The following is a 20,478-nucleotide window of genomic DNA, read 5'->3' on the forward strand; positions in this document are numbered from 1 at the left end:
CAGGCATTTTTCTAGTTTTGTATTGATAAAATAGTAATTCTAATAAAATGATCCAGTGATTAGCCACACTGATGGCACTGGAAACTGCAGCTTTGAAATGAAAATGGCACCCTAGGTATTTTTCTAGTTATGTGGCAGGTATATGCTTGAATAGCTTTAATTTCCTTGGACATAAAGAAACGTCCTCTATCCAGTAAGCTGAATTTACCTTGGTTAAGATTTGCCTTCAGCAAGCGGTGGAGGAAAAGAGAAGAGAGCGAATGCCTAAAGAAAACCACAAAAGATCCACATTCATTTCACAGGTATTTCCTAATCATGGAGTGATATGATTCAGGATACATTCAGGATTCATCTCTTGAATCCATAAATGTTCAGAAATGGCTAAAATGCAAAATATCAGAGCCAGGTAAGAAGCAACACAGTGTTTTCAACCTCCTGCTTGTCTCTGCTTGTGACTCTAATTAGTCTCTAGGAACCTTTCTCTAAAAATTAGTTCCTGGGAACCTTTCTATGCAGCATTTTATTTATTGGCCTATTAGTGATACAAATATGTATTTTTTAAATGTCCAAACATAACTAAAATACTAAAAAAAAAAAAGGAAACCCTGAAGAGCAGCTGCAGGCCATTCATTCAGAAAACAAACAAACAAACAAACAAAAAAACAAAACAAAAACGCTATTTTAAAGCAGTTGTGCATGACAAAAACCTTTAAGGTGAACTTTCAAAGAGAAAAACTCATTTTCTTTTCTGTCAGTAGATGCGTGGATAACATATCCATCACGTGGATAATAACGTGATATTAAAGAAAACACAGGTAATGAAAGAGAAGCCAAATTAATGCCACTTATGAGAAAATATGCATTTTATATTCAAGGCACTCTATTTATTAATATTTATTCCCTGAGAACTTAAAAAAATGAATAGAGGTGGTAAGAAATAAGAGCACAAATAAAAAGACATGAAAAACAGAGAAGGGGGCATATCGAGAATACGGAGAAGGGCAGCTATAACAACTAAACAAACTGTGAAAACTAGATTTGAGTATTATAAATTTGAAAAGCTAACTAACAACAACAAAGACTTCAAAAATAAACAAAATACCATTGTATTTTTTACCTAATTATTCTACCTAACTTCCATTTTAGTTATTTAGCCATTTTGTTTACTGGCTAATATTTTCTCTCTAAATGTCATAATCTCTAGAGACACCACTTTTTGCCCTTGACTGTAATATTTATAATAATGACCCAGAGACCCCAAATAAGATGAAATTACATCCAAGTTGCTTTGTTAAGTCGGAAAATGGATGACTGTTCTTTAGAAATATCTCTGTTAAAATGGTTCTAATCTGTGGTGTTGGGGAGATGCTGGCCTTGGTTGTGGAGGGCAGGAGGCATCTCCTCCCCATTCTATGGTCGGTGACCTCAGGTTGGGAACTTGATGTCTGCCATGATGGGAATATTTGCAAAATGGAAATCAGAAAATGCTGAAAATTAGAATTTGTTTATATGTATGTTTCGAGAACCTACGTTAAACTTTTACCTGCACACCACTGAATATGGCACCTAGAAAACAGCGGTTGTGATTCAGAAGAGCAGTGGAAGGAAGTCACTAAATTGTAATGTAGCATAAATAGAAAGCGATCAGTCCAGATGAGGGCAGAAGGGTGAAGGACTGAAAGAGGATCTCTGCAGAGATGCCCAAGCAAAGAGAATGAGTGAGATCTTTACAGAACTTGAGTTTTTAAAAAAAGTAGAGAAATAAAGAAAATATAAAGGCAGTAGGATGCTCCAGAGAAGGTGAAATCAACAGACCTAAAGAAAAATGCATCTTTTGCTCATTTTTTGATCAGATTATTAGATTTTTTTAATAGAGATGTTTGAGTTCCTTATATATTCTGAATTATTAACCCCTCGTCAGATGGGTAGTTTGCTATTTTTTTCTCCCATTCTGTGGGTTGTCCCTCCACTTTGTTGATTGTTCCCTATGCTGTGCAGAAGCTTTTTAACTCGATGTGATCCCATTTGTCAATTTTTGGTTTGGTTGCCTGTGCTTGTGGGGTATTCCTAAAGAAGTCTTTACCCAGTCCAATGTCTGGAGAGTTTCCCCAGTGTTTTCTTCTAGTAGTTTTATAGTTTGAGGTCTTAGATTTAGGCCTTAAATCTATTTTGATTTAATTTTTGTATATGGCAAGAGATATGAGTCCAGTTTCATTCTTCTGCATATGGATACTCAGTTTTCCCAGACCCATTTATTGAAAAGATTGTCCTTTCCCCAATTTGTGGTTTTAGCATCTTTGTCAAAAATTAATTCACTTTATGGCCGGGCGCAGTGGCTCACGCTTGTAATCCCAGCACTTTGGGAGGCCGAGGCGGGCGGATCACGAGGTCAGGAGATCGAGACCACGGTGAAACCCTGGCTCTACTAAAAATACAAAAAAATTAGCCGGGCGTGGTGGCGGGCGCCTGTAGTCCCAGCTACTCGGAGAGGCTGAGGCAGGAGAATGGCGTGAACCCGGGAGGCGGAGCTTGCAGTGAGCCGAGATCGCGCCACTGCACTCCAGCCTGGGCGACAGAGCGAGACTCCGTCTCAAAAAAAAAAAAAAAAAAAAAAAAAATAATTCACTTTAGATATATGAATTTATTTCTGGGTTCTCTATGCTGTTCCATTAATATATGTGTCTGTTTTTATGCCAGTGCCGTGCTGTTTCAGTTACTATAGATCTGTAGTACAATTTGAAGTCAGGTAATGTGATTCCTCCAATTTTGTCATTTTTGTTAAGGACAGCTTTGGATATTCTGGGTCTTTTGTGACTATATATAAATTTTAAGGTCGCTTTTTCTATTTCTGTGAAGCATGTCATTGGTGTTTTGGTAGACAGCACCTCAAATCTGTAGATTGCCTTGGGTAGTGTGGACATTTTAACAATATTGATTATTTCAATCCATAAACATGGAATACCTTTCCATTTTTTGGTGTCTTCTTAAAATTTCTTTCATGGAGTCGCGGGGCAGGTACGCGCGCTCGCAGTTTTCTCGCGGAGGTCGGTGGTGGCGGGAGCGGGCTCCGGGGAGCCTGAGAGCGCGGTGGGGCGGGGCGGGAGAAAGTGGCCGCCCGGAGGACGTTGGCGTTTACGTGTGGAAGAGCGGAAGAGTTTTGCTTTTTGTGCGCGCCTTCGAAAACTGCCTGCCGGTGTCTGAGGGGTCCACCCGAAACCTCCCCTCCTCCGCCGGCAGCCCCGCGCTGAGCTCGCCGGCCCAAGCCAGCGTGGGTGAGGTGGGAAGTGCGCCCGACCCGCGCCCCCGAGTGCCCATGGCTACGCGGGTGCTGAGCATGAGCGCCCGCCTAGGACCCGTGCCCCAGCCGCCGGCGCCGCAGGACGAGCCAGTGTTCGCGCAGCTCAAGCCGGTGCTGGGCGCCGCGAATCCGGCCCGTGACGCGGCGCTCTTCCCCGGCGAGGAGCTGAAGCACGCGCACCACCGCCCGCGCAGGCCCCGCCCGCGCCCGCCGCCGGCCCGCGGCTGCCTCCAGAGAAGCTGGTCCAGACAAGATGTGAAATGGAGAAGTATCTGACACCTCAGCTTCCTCCAGTTCCTATAATTCCAGAGCATAAAAAGTATAGACGAGACAGTGCCTCAGTCGTAGACCAGTTCTTCACTGACACTGAAGGGTTACCTTACAGTATCAACATGAACGTCTTCCTCCCTGACATCACTCACCTGAGAACTGGCCTCTACAAATCCCAGAGACCGTGCGTAACACACATCAAGACAGAACCTGTTGCCATTTTCAGCCACCAGAGTGAAACGACTGCCCCTCCTCCGGCCCCGACCCAGGCCCTCCCTGAGTTCACCAGTATATTCAGCTCACACCAGACCGCAGCTCCAGAGGTGAACAATATTTTCATCAAACAAGAACTTCCTACACCAGATCTTCATCTTTCTGTCCCTCCCCAGCAGGGCCACCTGTACCAGCTACTGAATACACCGGATCTAGATATGCCCAGTTCTACAAACCAGACAGCAGCAATGGACACTCTAAATGTTTCTATGTCAGCTGCCATAGCAGGCCTTAACACACACACCTCTGCTGTTCCGCAGACTGCAGTGAAACAATTCCAGGGCATGCCCCCTTGCACATACACAATGCCAAGTCAGTTTCTTCCACAACAGGCCACTTACTTTCCCCCGTCACCACCAAGCTCAGAGCCTGGAAGTCCAGATAGACAAGCAGAGATGCTCCAGAATTTAACCCCACCTCCATCCTATGCTGCTACAATTGCTTCTAAACTGGCAATTCACAATCCAAATTTACCCACCACCCTGCCAGTTAACTCACAAAACATCCAACCTGTCAGATACAACAGAAGGAGTAACCCCGATTTGGAGAAACGGCGCATCCACTACTGCGATTACCCTGGTTGCACAAAAGTTTATACCAAGTCTTCTCATTTAAAAGCTCACCTGAGGACTCACACTGGTGAAAAGCCATACAAGTGTACCTGGGAAGGCTGCGACTGGAGGTTCGCGCGATCGGATGAGCTGACCCGCCACTACCGGAAGCACACAGGCGCCAAGCCCTTCCAGTGCGGGGTGTGCAACCGCAGCTTTTCGCGCTCTGACCACCTGGCCCTGCATATGAAGAGGCACCAGAACTGAGCACTGCCCGTGTGGCCCGTTCCAGGTCCCCTGGGCTCCCTCTCAAACGACAGACCTAACTGTTCCTATATAAAAACAAAAAACAAAAACAAAAAAAAACCAAAAACAAAACCACAACTAAAACTGGAAATGTATATTTTGTGTATTTGAGAAAACAGGGAATACATTGTATTAATACCAAAGTGGTCATTTTAAGAATCTGGAATGCTTGCTGTAATGTATATGGCTTTACTCAAGCAGATCTCATCTCATGACAGGCAGCCACATCTCAACATGGGTAAGGGGTGGGGGTGGAGGGGAGTGTGTGCAGCGTTTTTACCTAGGCACCATCATTTAATGTGACAGTGTTCAGTAAACAAATCAGTTGGCAGGCACCAGAAGAATGGACTGTATGTCAAGATTTTACTTGGCATTGAGTAGTTTTTTTCAATAGTAGGTAATTCCTTAGAGACACAGTGTACCTGGCAATTCACAAATAGCCATTGAACAAATGTGTGGGTTTTTAAAATATATATACATATATGAGTTGCCTATATTTGCTATTCAAAATTTTGTAAATATGCAAATCAGCTTTATAGGTTTATTACAAGTTTTTTAGGATTCTTTTGGGGAAAAGTCATAATTCTTTTGAAAATAACCATGAATACACTTACAGTTAGGATTTGTGGTAAGGTACCTCTCAACATTACCAAAATCATTTCTTTAGAGGGAAGGAATAATCATTCAAATGAACTTTAAAAAAGCAAATTTCATGCACTGATTAAAATAGGATTATTTTAAATACAAAAGGCATTTTATATGAATTATAAACTGAAGAGCTTAAAGATAGTTACAAAATACAAAAGTTCAACCTCTTATAATAAGCTAAACGCAATGTCATTTTTAAAAAGAAGGACTTAGGATGTCGTTTTCACATATGACAATGTTGCATTTATGATGCAGTTTCATGTACCGAAATGTTGAATTGATGCAGTTTTCATATATCGAGATGTTCGCTCGCGCAGTACTGTTGGTTAAATGACAATTTATGTGGATTTTGCATGTAATATGCAGTGAGACACAGTAATTTTATCTAAATTACAGTGCAGTTTAGTTAATCTATTAATACTGACTCAGTGTCTGCCTTTAAATATAAATGATATGTTGAAAACTTAAGGAAGCAAGTGCTACATATATGTAATATAAAATAGTAATGTGATGCTGATGCTGTTAACCAAAGGGCAGAATAAATAAGCAAAATGCCAAAAGGGGTCTTAATTGAAATGGAAATTTAATTTTGTTTTTAAAATATTGTTTATCTTTATTTATTTTGTGGTAATATAGTAAGTTTTTTTAGAAGACAATTTTCATAACTTGATACATTATAGTTTTGTTTGTTAGAAAAGTTGCTCTTAAAAGATGTAAATAATTTTGTAAGAGGCTTCAAAATGTTTACACGTGGAAACACACCTACATGAAAAGCGTAAATCGGTTGCTGTTTGGCTTCTTTTTCCCTCTTATTTTTGTATTGTGGCCATTTCCTATGCAAATAATGGAGCAAACAGCTGTATAGTTGTAGAATTTTTTGAGAGAATGAGATGTTTATATATTAACGACAAGTTTTTTTGGAAAATAAAAAGTGCCAAAAAAAATTTCTTTCATCAATGTTTTATAGTTTTTATTGCAGAGATCTTTCATGTTTTTGGTTAATTCCTAGGCATTTAATTTTATTTGTAGCTATTATAAATGGGATTATTTTCTGGGTTTCTTTTTTATATTGTTTGCTGTTGGCATACAGAAATGCTACTGATTTTTGTATGTTGATTTTGTATCCTGCAACTTTACTAAATTTGTTTTTCAGTTCTTATATTTTTGGTGGAGTCTTTAGGTTTTCCCAAATATAAAATCATATCATCTGCAAACAAGGCTAATTTGACTTCTTCCTTCTCAATTTGATGCCCTTTATTTCATTCTCTTATCTGATTGCTCTAGTTAGTACTTCTGGTACTATGCTGAACAACAGTAATGAAAGTGGGCATCCTTGCTGAGTTCCAGGTTTTACAGGAAACATTCTCAGTTTCTCCCTATTCAGTATGATACTAGCTGTGGGTCTGTTGTATATGGCTTTTATTTGTTGAGGTAATTCCTTCTATACCCAGTTTTTTTAAAGGTTTTTATCATGAAGGGATGTTGAATTTTATCAAATGCCTTTTCAGCATTAATTAAAATGATCATATGGTTTTTGAGTTACTTCTCAAAAGAAGACATGTAAATGGCCAATGGGTATATAAAAAGGTGGTCAACATTACTGATCAACAGAGAAATGCAAACCAAAACTACAATAAACTATGATCTCACCCCAGTTAAAATGGCTTATATCCAAAAAACAGGCAACAGCAAATGCTGACAAGGGTGTAGAGAAAAGGGAAACCCTGTACACCGTTGGTGGAAATGTAAATCATTACAATCACTATGGAGAACGGTTTGAATTTACTTCTGGGTTCTCTATGCTGTTTTATTAATCTATATGTCTGTTTTTATGCCAGTGTCATGCTGTTTCAGTTACTATAGCTCTGTAGTAAAATTTGAAGTCAAGTAATGTGATTCCTCCAATTTTGTTATTTTTGTTAAAATAAACTAGATAAAATAAACTCAAAAAACTAAAAATAGAGCTACCATATGATCCAGCAATCTCACTTATAAGTTTCTACCCAAAAGAAAGGAAATCAGTATATCAAAGTGATATCTGTACTCCCATGTTTATTGCAGCACTATTCACAATAGGCAAGATTTGGAAGCAACCTCTGTCCATTAACAGATGAAAGGATAAAGAAAATGTGGCACATATACACAATGGAGTACTATTTAACCATAAAAAGAATAAGATCCTGTCATTTGTATCCTGTCATTTGCCAGAGCATGGACAGAACTAGAGGCCATTATGTTAAGTGAAATAAGCCAGGCACAGAAAGACAAACTTCACATGTTCTCACTTACTTACGGAGCTAAACATAAAAACAATTGAACTCATGGAGACAGAGAGTGGAATGATAGTTACCAGAGGCTGAGAAGGGTAGTGGGGGTTGGAGGAAGTGGAGACGTTAATTAGTACAAAAAAAATAGAAAGTATGAACAAGGTCTAGTATTTGATAATACAACAGGGTGACTATAAATAATAATTTAATTGTACATTTAAAAATAACTAAAAAAGTATAATTAGATTGTTTGTAACACCAAGAATGAATGGTTGAGATGATGGATACCCCATTTATCTTCATGTGATTATCACACACTGCAAGCCTTTATCATAAAATTGCATGTACCCCATAAGTCTATACACCTACTATGTACCCACAAAATTAAAAATTAAAAGCTTAAAAAGAAAGAACAAAATAAAACAAAACTTGAAAATCTCAGATACTTAAAAAAAGAACAATAGAATCATTTCTAAAAGAAAGCTAAAGTAGGTAAGAATCTGTACACTATAAAGAATACGATGAAAATAAATATTTTTTATTAAAAAGTTACAAAGTAAAGGCAATCCGGATCTTAACAAAAAGGAAGAAAAGAAGGCAGGAAAGAAAGAAGGAGGAGAGGAGGGAAGTAAGAAGGAAAAGAAACCAAATCATATACATAACAAAAGCATGGTTCAAAAATACCAAAAAATTAAAATGGGGCATGATTTTCATGCAAATTGAAGAAACCACTGAAATAGCCTTGTTGAGTGGCACAGCACAGGAAACATTGTAGCTGCAATTGAGGAATGAAACCCTAGCTCATGCTAGGTGCTGCATGAAAAATATTTCACAGTCATTATAACTGTCGTATTAGATTATACTTTTAAGAATCAAATTGTAAGAAACTTGAAAGTCTTCAGTATGGTTATTGAACAAAATATTAGTGTTATTTGACCATATGAAGTATATCTAAGAGAGGTTGGGATAGGCTGAATGTTATATGTCTATATTTTGTATGTCATGGCAAGGAGGAAGGGGCATGTTTTAAAATTCTTCCTGCAGAGTCAGGTGTTTTCTTATGAGGCTCCAAGGTGAAAATAACATTTCCTGCAAGTCTGTGAATCATTAGCCATGCCCCACATTAACTACTATACTCCCAATAACACAAGAAATGTCCCTGCTTGCTTATGTGATCCTCAAGCAATGTATATTGAGAAAAATGGGAGGGCCTTTAAAATACAATGTTTCTTATTGACACATTGATATGGTTTGACTCTGTGTCCATACCCAAACCTCATCTTGTAGCTCCCATAATTCCCACATTGTCAGAGGAACCCAGTGGGAGATGACTGAATCATGGGGACAGGTCTTTCCTGTGCTTTTCTCATGATAGTGAATAAGTCTCATGAGATCTAATGGTTTTAAAAAGGGGAGGTTCCCTACACAAGCTCTCTTCTCTTGTCTGCCACCAAATGAAATGTGCCATTCACCTCCTGCCATGATTCTGAGGCCTCCCCAGCCATGTGGAACTATAAATCCAATAAACCTCTTTCCTTTGTAAATTGCCCAGTCTCACGTATGTCTTTATCAGCAGTGTGGAAACAGACAAATACAGTAAATTAGTACCAGTAGAGTGAGGTGTTGCTGAAAATATACCCAAACATGTGGAAGCAACTTTTAAACTAGGTAACAGGCAGAGGTTGGAATAGTTTGGAGGGCTCAAAAGAACACAGAAAGATGTGGGAAAGTTTGGAATTTCCTAGAGACTTGTTGAATGGCTTTGAAAAAAATACTGATAGTGATTTGAACAACAAGGTCCAGGCTAAAGTGGTCTCAGAAGGAGATGTGGAACTTGTTGGGAACTGGAGCAAAGGTTACTCTTGTTATGTTTAAGCAAAGAGACTGGCAGCATTTTGTCGCTTTGAACTTGAGAGAAATGATTTAGGGTATCTGATGGAAGAAATTTCTAGGCAGCAAAGCATTCAAGAAGTGACTTGGGTGCTGTTAAAGGCATTCAGTTATGAAAGGGAAACAGAGCATAGAAGTTTGGAAAATTTGCAGCCTGACAAGGCAATAGAAAAGAAAATCCCATTTTCTGAGTTGAAATTCAAGCCAGCTACAGAAATTTGCGTAAGTAATGAGGATCCCAATGTTATTCCCCAAGACAATGGGGAAAATGTCTCCAGGGCATGTCAGAGGTCTTCATGGCAGCCCCTCCATTCACAGGCCTGGAGGCCTAAGAGGAAAAAGTGGTTTTGTGGGCTGACCCAGGGTTCCTATGCTGTGTGCAGCCTAGGGATTTGGTGCCCTATGTCCCAGATGTTCCAGCTATGGTGAAAGGAGCCAACATGGACAAGGCTTTAGAGGGTGCAAGCCCCAAGCCTTGACAGCTTCCATGTGGTGTTGAGCCTGCGGGTAAACAGAAGTCTAAGAATTGGAGTTTGGGAACCTCTGTCTGGATTTCAGAAGATTTATGGAAATGCCTGGATGCCCAACAGATTGTTGCAATGGCGGGACCCTCATGGAGATCCTCTGCTAGGGCAGTGTGGAAGGGAAATGTGGAGTTGGAGCTCCCATGCAGAGTCCTCACTGGGGTACTGCTTAGCGGAGTTGTGAGAAGAGGGTCACCATCCTCCAGACCCCAGAATGGTAGATCCACTGACAGCTTGCACTGTGTGCCTGGAAAATCTGCAGACACTCAACATCAGCCCATGAAAGCAGCTGAGAGGGAGGCTGTGCCCTGCAAAGCCACAGAGGTGGAGCTGTCCAAGACCATGGCAACCAACCTCATGACTGGCCATCATGGTGAAACCCCTTGTCTACTCAAAATACAAAAATTAGCCAGGCACGGTGGCTCATGCCTGTAGTCCCAGCTACCTGGGAGGCTGAGGCAAGAGAATCACTTAAACCTGGGAGGCAGAGGTTGCAGTGAGTCGAGATTGCAACACTGCACTCCAGCCTGGGCAGTAGAGTGAGACTGTCTGGAAAAAAAAAAAAAGCTTACTTCGATAACCCAAGACTTATTTGAAATGGCCTAGGAAATACCAATTTAGCTAATAAGAATGATATTTAGAGCTTTTAAATCACACTTTAAGGAAAGAGTTGGTTCTTTATGTTTATGAAAATTTTTTTAATTTTAGTATTATTATTATACTTTAAGTTTTAGAGTACATGTGCACAATGTGCATGAATTCCTAGGCTAGAGACTATACACAAGAGAGTAGAGTCATACAATACACTTTAATTTATTTTATGAAACTATAGTTTGATCAAATGCTTTCTTATGATTCTGCCAATATGTGTGACCCTGTTTTAATCTTTTACATTGTGTCTACCTTTAGTGAACAGCGGAAAAATCCAAGTTGAATGAGAGTAGAAGGCAGCTCACCCTATTGGAAAGGCATGATTGGTTTTAAGATGTGATGAGATTTGGAGGGACCAGAGGTGAAATGATATGGTTTGGCTCTGTGTCCTCATCCAAATCTCATCTTGTAGCTCCCATAATTCCCATATGTTATGGGAGGGACCTGGTGGGAGATGACTGAATCACAGGGGCAAGTCTCTCCTGTGCTGTTCTCATAATAGTGAATAAGTCTCACGATATCTGATAGTTTTAAAAATGGGAGATTCCCTCCCCAAGCTGTCTTCTCTTGTCTGCCACCATGTGAGATGTGCCTTTCACCTTCAGCCATGACTGTGAGGCCTCCTAACCATGTGGAACTGTAAGTCCAATAAACCTCTTTCCTTTGTCAATTGCCCTGTCTCGAGTATGTCTTTGTCAGCAGTGTGAAAATGGATTAATACACCCATATATGATGATTAATGCTTCATGTGGCATTCTTCATAATTGCTCATAAAAATTATTCTTAATTGTAAAAACTAATTTACACATAAAACTAAAGAGCTATGAAAACTTCAGGTGACCAAATATATTCCTTGGTATTTGAACAAACTGGTCTACAGGATAAGCATCTGCCCAAACAAGAGCTAAGAAAGAAGGCTCATTCTTGTGGAGTGAGTACCCCTGGAGACTCAACTTCACAATAAAGAAAGTGAACTGCCTTTTACTCCCATTCCACTTGGATTTTTTCCCCTGTTTACTAAAGGTAGACACAATGAAGAAGATTAAAACAGGGTCACACATATCGGCAGAATCATAAGAAAGCATTTGATCAAACCACAGTTTCACAAAATAAAGTGTATTGTATGACTGCTTCTACTCTGTTGTGTGTAGTCTCTAGCCTAGGAATTCATGTAATAAATATTTCATAAACATGAAGAATCAACTCTTTCCTTAAAGTGAGATTTAAAAGCTCTAAATATCATTCTTATTAGCTAAATTGGTATTTCCTAGGCCATTTCAAGTAAGTCTTGGGTTATTGAAGTAGGCTTTTTTCTTTTTTTTTTTTTTTTTTTTTTTTTTTTTTTTTTTTTTTTTTTTTTCAGACAGCCTCACTCTACTGCCCAGGCTGGAGTGCAGTGTTGCAGTCTCAACTCACTGCAACCTCTGCCTCCCAGGTTTAAGTGATTCTCCTGCCTCAGCCTCCCAAGTAGCTGGGGCTACAGGCATGAGCCACCTTGCCTGGCTAATTTTTGTATTTTGAGTAGACAAGGGGTTTCACCATGATGATCAGTCTGTTCTCAAAGTCCTGGCCTCAAATGATCTGCCCACCTCAGCCTTCTAAAGTGCTGGGATTACAAGCATGGGCCACTGTGCCCAGCTGGAAGTAGTCTTCTTTATGTCTGGAAGTTCACATACGCCTCAACTTCACTAACACATTCTTTGCTCTAAAATCTCCTATCTATTCAACTCCCAAGGGATTTTTCATGCTTGAGGTTGATGAAGCCCAACTTCTATGTACATCAGCATGGGTTAGGCCAAGGACAATCTTATATTTTAAACTGTAATTTCAGAGTATTATTTTCAGGGCTCTGAAAAAAAGCTCAGTGGCATTTGTATCATGACCCTACTTCATCATGTCATACTACAAAAAGTCCTAATAACCTAGAGACTTGCCACTATGCTAGACAGGGCTACTCTGGAGAAGTTTCCATGTGTCTACAGGCATTTGAATAAGCCTTAGGATGAACATGGACTTTGAGATGAACCCAGGAATTGTATATTTGTAATGCTTGTGATGCAGTTCAACCAACAAAGACAGCTATAGTCTAATATATCACCTCCTTTTCCTATTACTTGGTTTTTAGTACCATCCTTGGTGGCCTGAATGATCATTGGTGCTTATGTAGCTAGGCGAGGTGGAATTGCACATGCTCCGAGGAAGAGTACTTTCCCTAATGTCAAGTGTGATTGTCTAGGTTGTTCCTTGAACTAGCTCTTCTAGGTGAAAGAATTGTCTCCAGAACATTTGAAAAGGCTACTTGAATTCTGTTTATATACGTTTTAGTCCATATACCTCAAGAAGTGAAATGGGGATTTCCTATCCTTAAAATTCAATCATAAAGATGTAAACTACTTTGCCAGGTAAACAATATGGGATCTCAGAAAACAGCTACATGTTGTGCGGCAAGTCTATTTTATTTTAACAGATAAGGAACTGTGGATGACATCTTAAGGAAAGTTTTCTATTAAAAGAGTAATGAATATTACATTGCAAATAGACAGATTTATGGAATCTGATGAGCTGAAGAAGTGCATTTGAAGGACATCTATGTATCACAAATTCACTCAGGAAAGTCTTTTGTTTTTCTTGTGCACTGACTCAGCGTATCAACTGGCAGAGTGAAAACTATTTCTCAAAATTTTCAATATGTGAGAAAAAGGCCAATACATTAAAGAAATGTTCTAAAACCTACAAAATAGTAATACTATGGATATGACAATATTTGTCACTTCAGTTTTTTATATTTATTAATCTAATCTGATGCTATCCCTATTAGATATAGGAAGATACTCAGAATGATCAACTAATTAACCTCAGAGCTGGGATCTAGTATCTTTATGCTATGAACTTACCACTCTGAAATCATGCAATCAAAATGCACACTGTTTAATGAGGTTAAACTCAGAAATAAGCTTTATCATAAAATGTAGGAAAAAATATAAGACGCATGATGCTGTGTTTCGTGATTTAGTCCTCTTTCTTCTCCACCCCACCCATATCTAGGTGGGACAATTCCTTCCTCAAATGTTTACAAGAGGCAAGTTGCACTTTTCAGAAACTTATTAGCTGTGCTATCTTAGTCAACCTTCAATTTATCAAAAGTAGGTAACAGTAATCTTTAATTTGATATACACATCAAAAACATAGATGGCATTCAATAAGTAGAAAGAGTAGTGTATTTATTTCCTGTTGCTATTTCAGTGCTCTAACAAATTACCAAAACTTATATTACTTTATTATTTACTTTATAATCTTTTTACTTTATAATAGTATATTACTTTATTATTTTTTGTAGTCCAGAATCTGAAACAGGCCTCAATGGGCTAAAATCAAGGAATCAGTAGGGCTGTATTCCTTCTGGAGGCCATAGGGGAGACTTCCTTTTTTTTAACTTTTCCAGCTTCTAGAAGTTCCCCACATCCCTTGACAGGTGGCCCTCGTCCATCATCTTCAAAGCCAGCCACAGTGGGCTGAGTCCTCATGCTACCATCATCCTGTTCCTTCTCACCTGTCTCCTTCTTCCACTTATCAAGACCTTTATAATTACATTGAGCCCTTTTGGATAATTTAGGAAAACTTCTAATTTCAAGAAGAGCTAAATACTTAATTCCATCTGTGACGTGCATTCTCCTTTGTCATGTAAAGTAAAATATCAACACATTCCAGTGATTGGGACACGGACATCTTTGGGACCAATATTCTGCCTACCACACTGTTTCTTCTTGCTCTGTCAATTCGGAGTTCCCTTGTTAATGGTACCCTGTCTGCTAGTGGGCATGTATGCACATCTCAGCCCGGCCCTGACCAGTCTAAGAAGAATCTTGAGTCTCTCTTTTTCTTCTCCCAACCCCAGAAAACCACATCTGAGCTAATGTTACTGTCTGTTCCACTCCTTCTAGGACCAACCCTATTACTGAGGTGACCAGGACTTCTCCCACAGCATCCTGAATCCACTGGAAGGTTTCGTTCCAGAAAAATTCATTGAAGTAGCATTATAATTCAAAATTTGTAATATAGGTATAAGAATTTTGATGTAAAGAAACGTAGCCTTAACTCTACAAAAGTACTTATAAAGCTATATCCACAAAGCATAATAGAAAGGAAAAGATAAAGATTTCCAGTATATATCCTAGAGTATATATATCCTATATACTACTAATACCCCATTTGAGATTAAAATATTATGCATAAGTTCCTTTTCTTTGCCTAGAAAAATAACTTTCATGTCTATAATACGGACAATCATTTGAGTTATGTCTAGTGATACTTTATGATCAATAGTAACATTCAGCACTTATGCAGTAATTTTTATTTTCAAGCCGCTCTACTAACATTCATCAAATTCAAGATACTCTGACTCTAATTTAAAGATGAATCAACTGAAAAAAAAAAGTTGGAGCTGGTGTCTCTGGAGTCCAGAGTATGGTATGTTTTGTGGTGGCAGGGATTATGAAAACCAAATGATAACAGATGACTAGATGAAGAGAAAGATTTTACGTATATGATTAATGTAATGTGGAAAGATTGTGATGCAAGCATAAAACATTTTTAAAAATACTTCTGCTCCAACCATTAGAATATAATTCACTATTTCCTTTTAGATTCAGTTTTATAAACATAAAGCCATTAGTTAATTTTTTTCTTTCTTTTGTTCACTCATTCATTTATTCAACAACTACCATTTAACAATTATGAGGTAAGCACAAGGAGTACAAAGGTGGATGGCAGAATTCTTGGTTGGAGGAGCCAGTTCTTACTCTGGTGGAGAAGACAGGCATAAAGCAAATAATTATAATAAAATATTATATATGCTATAGTAAATGGGTGTCCAAAGAGCCAAAGGAACACAGAATAAAGGTGTTTAACCTCTGCCTGAGAAGACAAGCATATTCAAGGCACCTTTACAAAGAGGCTGCTGTTGAACATTCCTCTCAAGCCATGGTCAAAGGTATTCCAGAAGAAAAGGGTGGGGGCGGAACAATTAAAGCTAAAGGTAGAACAAAGCATTTCCATTAGCCGTGCAGTGTCTGATGTGCCTCTGAAATAAACGCCTTAAAAATGGAGATAGCCTCTGCCTTACAAGGATGATGGATTGACTTGGGATTTTTTGACTTTACAGTGGGCAAAAGCAACAAGCATTCATAGAAAGTGTACTTTGAGTACCTATTACAACCATTATGTTTTTCATTTATAGTACAGACATTCAATAAATTACAAGATATTCAATACTTTATTATAAAATTAACTTTGTCTTAGGTTATTTTGCCCAGTTGTAGGGTAATTTAAGTGTCTAATGTGAGCACATTTAAGGGAGGCTAGAATAAGTTATACCACTCAGTAGGTTGGTTTGGTGTGTTAAATGCATTTTTGACTTTCAATATATTCAATTTACAATGCGTTTATCAGGACATAACCCCAACAAAAGTGAAGTAGCATCTATATTCAATTTTAGTTTCACTAAATTTAAATCCACTTTCAAGTCTTTTTCTTAATTGCACAAGTTGTAGAAGCAACATTATGTAGTGGTAGATATTCAGACTCTTGGGCCAGACCATTTTGTTTCAAATCCTGGCTCTGCCATTTATACTGACATGTGATCCTGAGCAACATCCTTAAACTCTGTGCCTTGGCTTCACCTCTGTAAAATCAGGAAAATAATAGAAACTTTAGGGGTTGTTTTGGTAATGAAATGAGTTAATATGTATAAGGTATTTAAATCCACGCCTGGCACTCTCTGTCTCTCTCTCACACACACACACACACACACACACACACGTATGCCTACGTATACATATGTACATACATATATATTGGTACATACCTACATATGGACATGTTTGGTCTTATATAATGATATGAAAATGATGTTTATAAAGGGAGAGATTGGAAATGAAATGTCCGATATTATAGGATAATAAAAGTACATGTTGATATATCAAAATAATAAAATATTACATGCCCATAAAATAGTGTATATCCAAGATGTATTGATATAAAAATCTGATCACAATACTTTATGTAGAAAAAAAATCATGCGTATGTATAATGGGATTTTACTTAATAACATGAAATATATATTTATTCATTGAATCAACAAATATTTTGAGATTTTCCAAGTGTATGAAATGCTTGTGTAGCTATGCATATAAATCATGTATGTGTACAGCTGTGTGTATGGAAACATACAATATTAAATCCATATATCTATGTTACCTCTGAATTGTGAAATATTGGTTGTTTAAAAATTATTGCTATTCTAAATTTTCTAAATATTTTAGCCAACAAACACAAGTTATCTGTGTTAAAAAGAGATTTTCTCCGTGTGTGTGTGTGTGTGTTTGTGTGTCCACCCACAATAGGTAATACATTTTACATCTTCTACCACATACATACTGAAACAAAACATCAAGAAGCAACGGTTAACTTTATTATGTGTGCCATAACCTGTTCTGTTCTGTTCTATTTTATTATATTTGATTATATAATGCTAGCCTAGACCTACTAAATTGATTTTCTAACCTAAAAATGGGCAGGCCAAGAATTGGAGTTTGTGTAACTCTAGTGTAGAACACATATGGTGGAATGTGCCTCACAAGGGGAAAAGAAAAGCAAGATGTACATGGTTAAAGACTTCGGAATTTAACTCGCAGGTACTGGGAAACCATTAAAGGATTTATTTCTTGCATAAAGAAGTTTCATAAACAGCATTATTCTTTAAAAACACCTGGTCAGGTTTGGAGCTGTTTTGATCTTGCTCTGTAATGAGAGTGGGGAGGTAGTGGGGGTGAGGGTGGGACTCTGGCTGAGGGTAGGGAGCAAGACAGAAGCTATTGCAATGAGCAGGTGAGAGACTACCTGGATGTGAACTCAAACTGTGGCCAAAGGGATTTAGAGGAGGGACCTTGTGTTAATATTTCTAAAATTAGTATCTAAAGGACAATTATTTGTGTGAAGTGAAGAACAAAGTCGGTCAATTCTGCTTAAGTCTTCACACTGACCAAGAAAACTGGTTGGATGGATATTGTTACAATCATTGAAAGCAGGGAAGAAAATCACTGTTTTGAAGGTAATGTGTTTGAATCCCTATGGAAGGTCTTACACAGCATCAGGTTACAGAGTCCAATTGTGGGCTTTCTCTGTCCTTTGATTTAAGGCAAATTAAAACCTAGTGTGTATGGTTCGCCTGACGGTTGTGCACTTAAGTGACTCAAAGCAAGGAGTTTTGAAATTCCCTGCAGAGCTTAATACTAGGTTTGGAAGCTCTCTCCTCCCAGTCTGTCAGTGTGTGCATGGAGAAGTCAAGTATTTTCTTAATGTACATTAAACCAAATATAATTAGAATAATTCAAATAATAGCTGCAGATTGGGTACAAAACATCCTGTAGAGAAACCTAAAGCCTGCTAAAAATGACTTTTGGGTTATTCACTGTGAGAGATTGTTTTAATCACTGCTTCTCGTATATCAACCCAGTTAGCTTAACTAAATATAAAGAGCTTCAAGCTATGGTGCTTAACTCTGGGAAATGAGGTTCTCATAATTAAGTAAACTTTTGAAATATTTCCTTTGGTGGTACACATTTAAAAAATAATCTTACATTTAACTAACAGGTTTTTGCCAAGGGAAGGGTTTTTATACTTGTTTTCAAGCAGCACTAAAGACACTGATATAGATATAAAATAAATCATGCCATAAAAATTTAGGGAGTGAATACTCTCATTCCCTCTCTTATACTAACTCAATAATGCTTTAGGTAAGAATGTAACAAAAAATAGGCAAAAGGAAACAATCTGTCAATATTGCTCAAGGATATTCCTTGATCTCAAAGAGTGAGACTTCATCATTTGATTCAGCTTCTAAGTATCCTTCCTCTGCCAAAAATTGTCCCAAAACCTAACTCCTCTTCCTTCTAACTCCCATGCAAAAGGCGCCCTTAAAACAAATGCAGTTATAGTCCACAAATAGCTCAAGCCAGGAATAAGGCAGCTATTTTAGCAAAAGCCCAACTTGTCAGTTTGTTACAGAACAGTGATTGGACATTGAATTTCAACCCTCCAGTGGAGCCATAATGAACCTGAGAGCACTAAAGTTGAACCCCTAGGATAGGTGACCCACAGAATCCCACAAACAAGCTGGCAGGAACACAGCTACCAGGGCATTTAAGACTCCCACGGTGGTTTTACGTAAATGGCAACCCAGCATGAGACGACAGGAGACAGGGTTATGGGCCAAAAGTTTCTCTAAGAACCTTTTCTCATGTTTATTTGTGATAGAGACCACCTGCAAGAAGTTCTTCTTTTAAAAAGTCTCTTTAAAGTACACATTTTCAGCAAGAACTAGATATTTCATTTGGAAATGAAATTAAATGCTTCCTCTTTAGAAAATAATATATAGAAAAAAAAAACCTTGTACATGTGGAAGTACTTATGCTATAGATAAGTGGTTCTCAATTTGAAAATCAACATGTACAAGAAACGCTTAAGTAACACACAGTTGATGGTGTTAAAGTAGGTTAAAGTAGGTTAACACCATAAACTATTTATCTTTCTTTTTGCCTTTTTTCTGCTACCCTAAATTCATTATGTAGCAGCTTCTTGAGTACTCTATTTCTGTTCATATCCTGGGAAAGGTAAACCATTGACAGTTGCAGTAAACCACTGACAGTAGAATGTGTCCTTGGTTGTAGAACTAATGAAAACGTTAGACAAAGATAGAAGTGTTTCTGGTATAACCTTGCATTTTATTTTTTTCTTCTTCACATTTATCATTAATGAAAAGCTGTGACCTAACCTGGTGAAATGGTCTTCATCAACTTTATGTGGGTGTTTTACTCTTCAACATCTCAAGGGACAAACTCTTTTAAACAACTCTCAAGGGACACTTATTTCTTTTCATCATGCTCTCATACTCTGTGGACATTGGAATGTTTCTTGAAGGACCAGGAAAGTTTGATTAGCTTCTTAATGTTCAAGGTTTTTAAAGAATATAAGTGTATAAAAAGGCTAAATAAAACAGAAGCTATCAAATGCTCTGTCTCCTGGCTTTTCTGCTAGTAACAGGGATCTAAGTGTTAAGTCCTTGACCTCTGATGCAGGTAGTCATATGGAGATACACTATCAACACCCTGAGTTTTCATCTCAGCCACACCGTCATTCTTGCTTCCAGGAAGAATCCATATTTGTAAGTTTCTTTATAGGAATAATGCCTTTTCTGATGATTTTATAGGCAATAAATGTAATTAATTACTATTCGATACTTTAGCTGAAAGTGTTAACATTACAGAAACACAGATTTACAATGCTATGTCCTATGTTTCAACAAGCCCCATATTTTAAAGTAAAATAAAGACTCATGTTTTTACAAATCTATTTCCATTTCTGATAAAGTTAGGGGAAGAAATGTTAGTATTTGCCCATCATTATTTTGTGGTTGTCATTACCTATAGTATCTCATTAATCTTAATTTAGAAACCCTATGAAGTGAGTATTTTTGCCCTAATTTTACAGAGATTTAAATAAACACCTACCACAATGAAGAAACACAACTAGTGATTATTGGAACCAACATGAGGACCTCCTTCAGATTTTTACACCACAGTATGTCCTCTCCCCGAAGGTTTAGAGTAATTCCTACATTGCTTAAATATTTTATTAAACACATGTGGAGTTTATAAAGTGATATACAGACAACTTTTTATTTGTGCCTCATTCATGGATTTTTTAATCTGCAGTAGCAAGTTTATAGGAATAAACCCAACAAA

The 20,478-nt window shown here is 37.9% G+C and overlaps 1 protein-coding gene and 1 pseudogene across 5 annotated transcripts in view; one reads left to right on the forward strand and one right to left on the reverse strand.

Moving 5' to 3' along the window:
* The window catches only part of NKAIN3 (sodium/potassium transporting ATPase interacting 3), a 1,176,366-nt gene that overhangs the window by 382,835 nt on the left and 773,053 nt on the right, over positions 1 to 20,478 (reverse strand). The gene's annotated exons all lie outside the window — the stretch shown is intronic.
* On the forward strand, positions 3,314 to 4,763 carry LOC129486408 (Krueppel-like factor 5; annotated as a pseudogene).

The sequence above is a fragment of the Symphalangus syndactylus genome, chromosome 7 (assembly GCF_028878055.3).
Source record: "Symphalangus syndactylus isolate Jambi chromosome 7, NHGRI_mSymSyn1-v2.1_pri, whole genome shotgun sequence".
Classification (NCBI taxonomy): Eukaryota; Metazoa; Chordata; class Mammalia; order Primates; family Hylobatidae; genus Symphalangus; species Symphalangus syndactylus.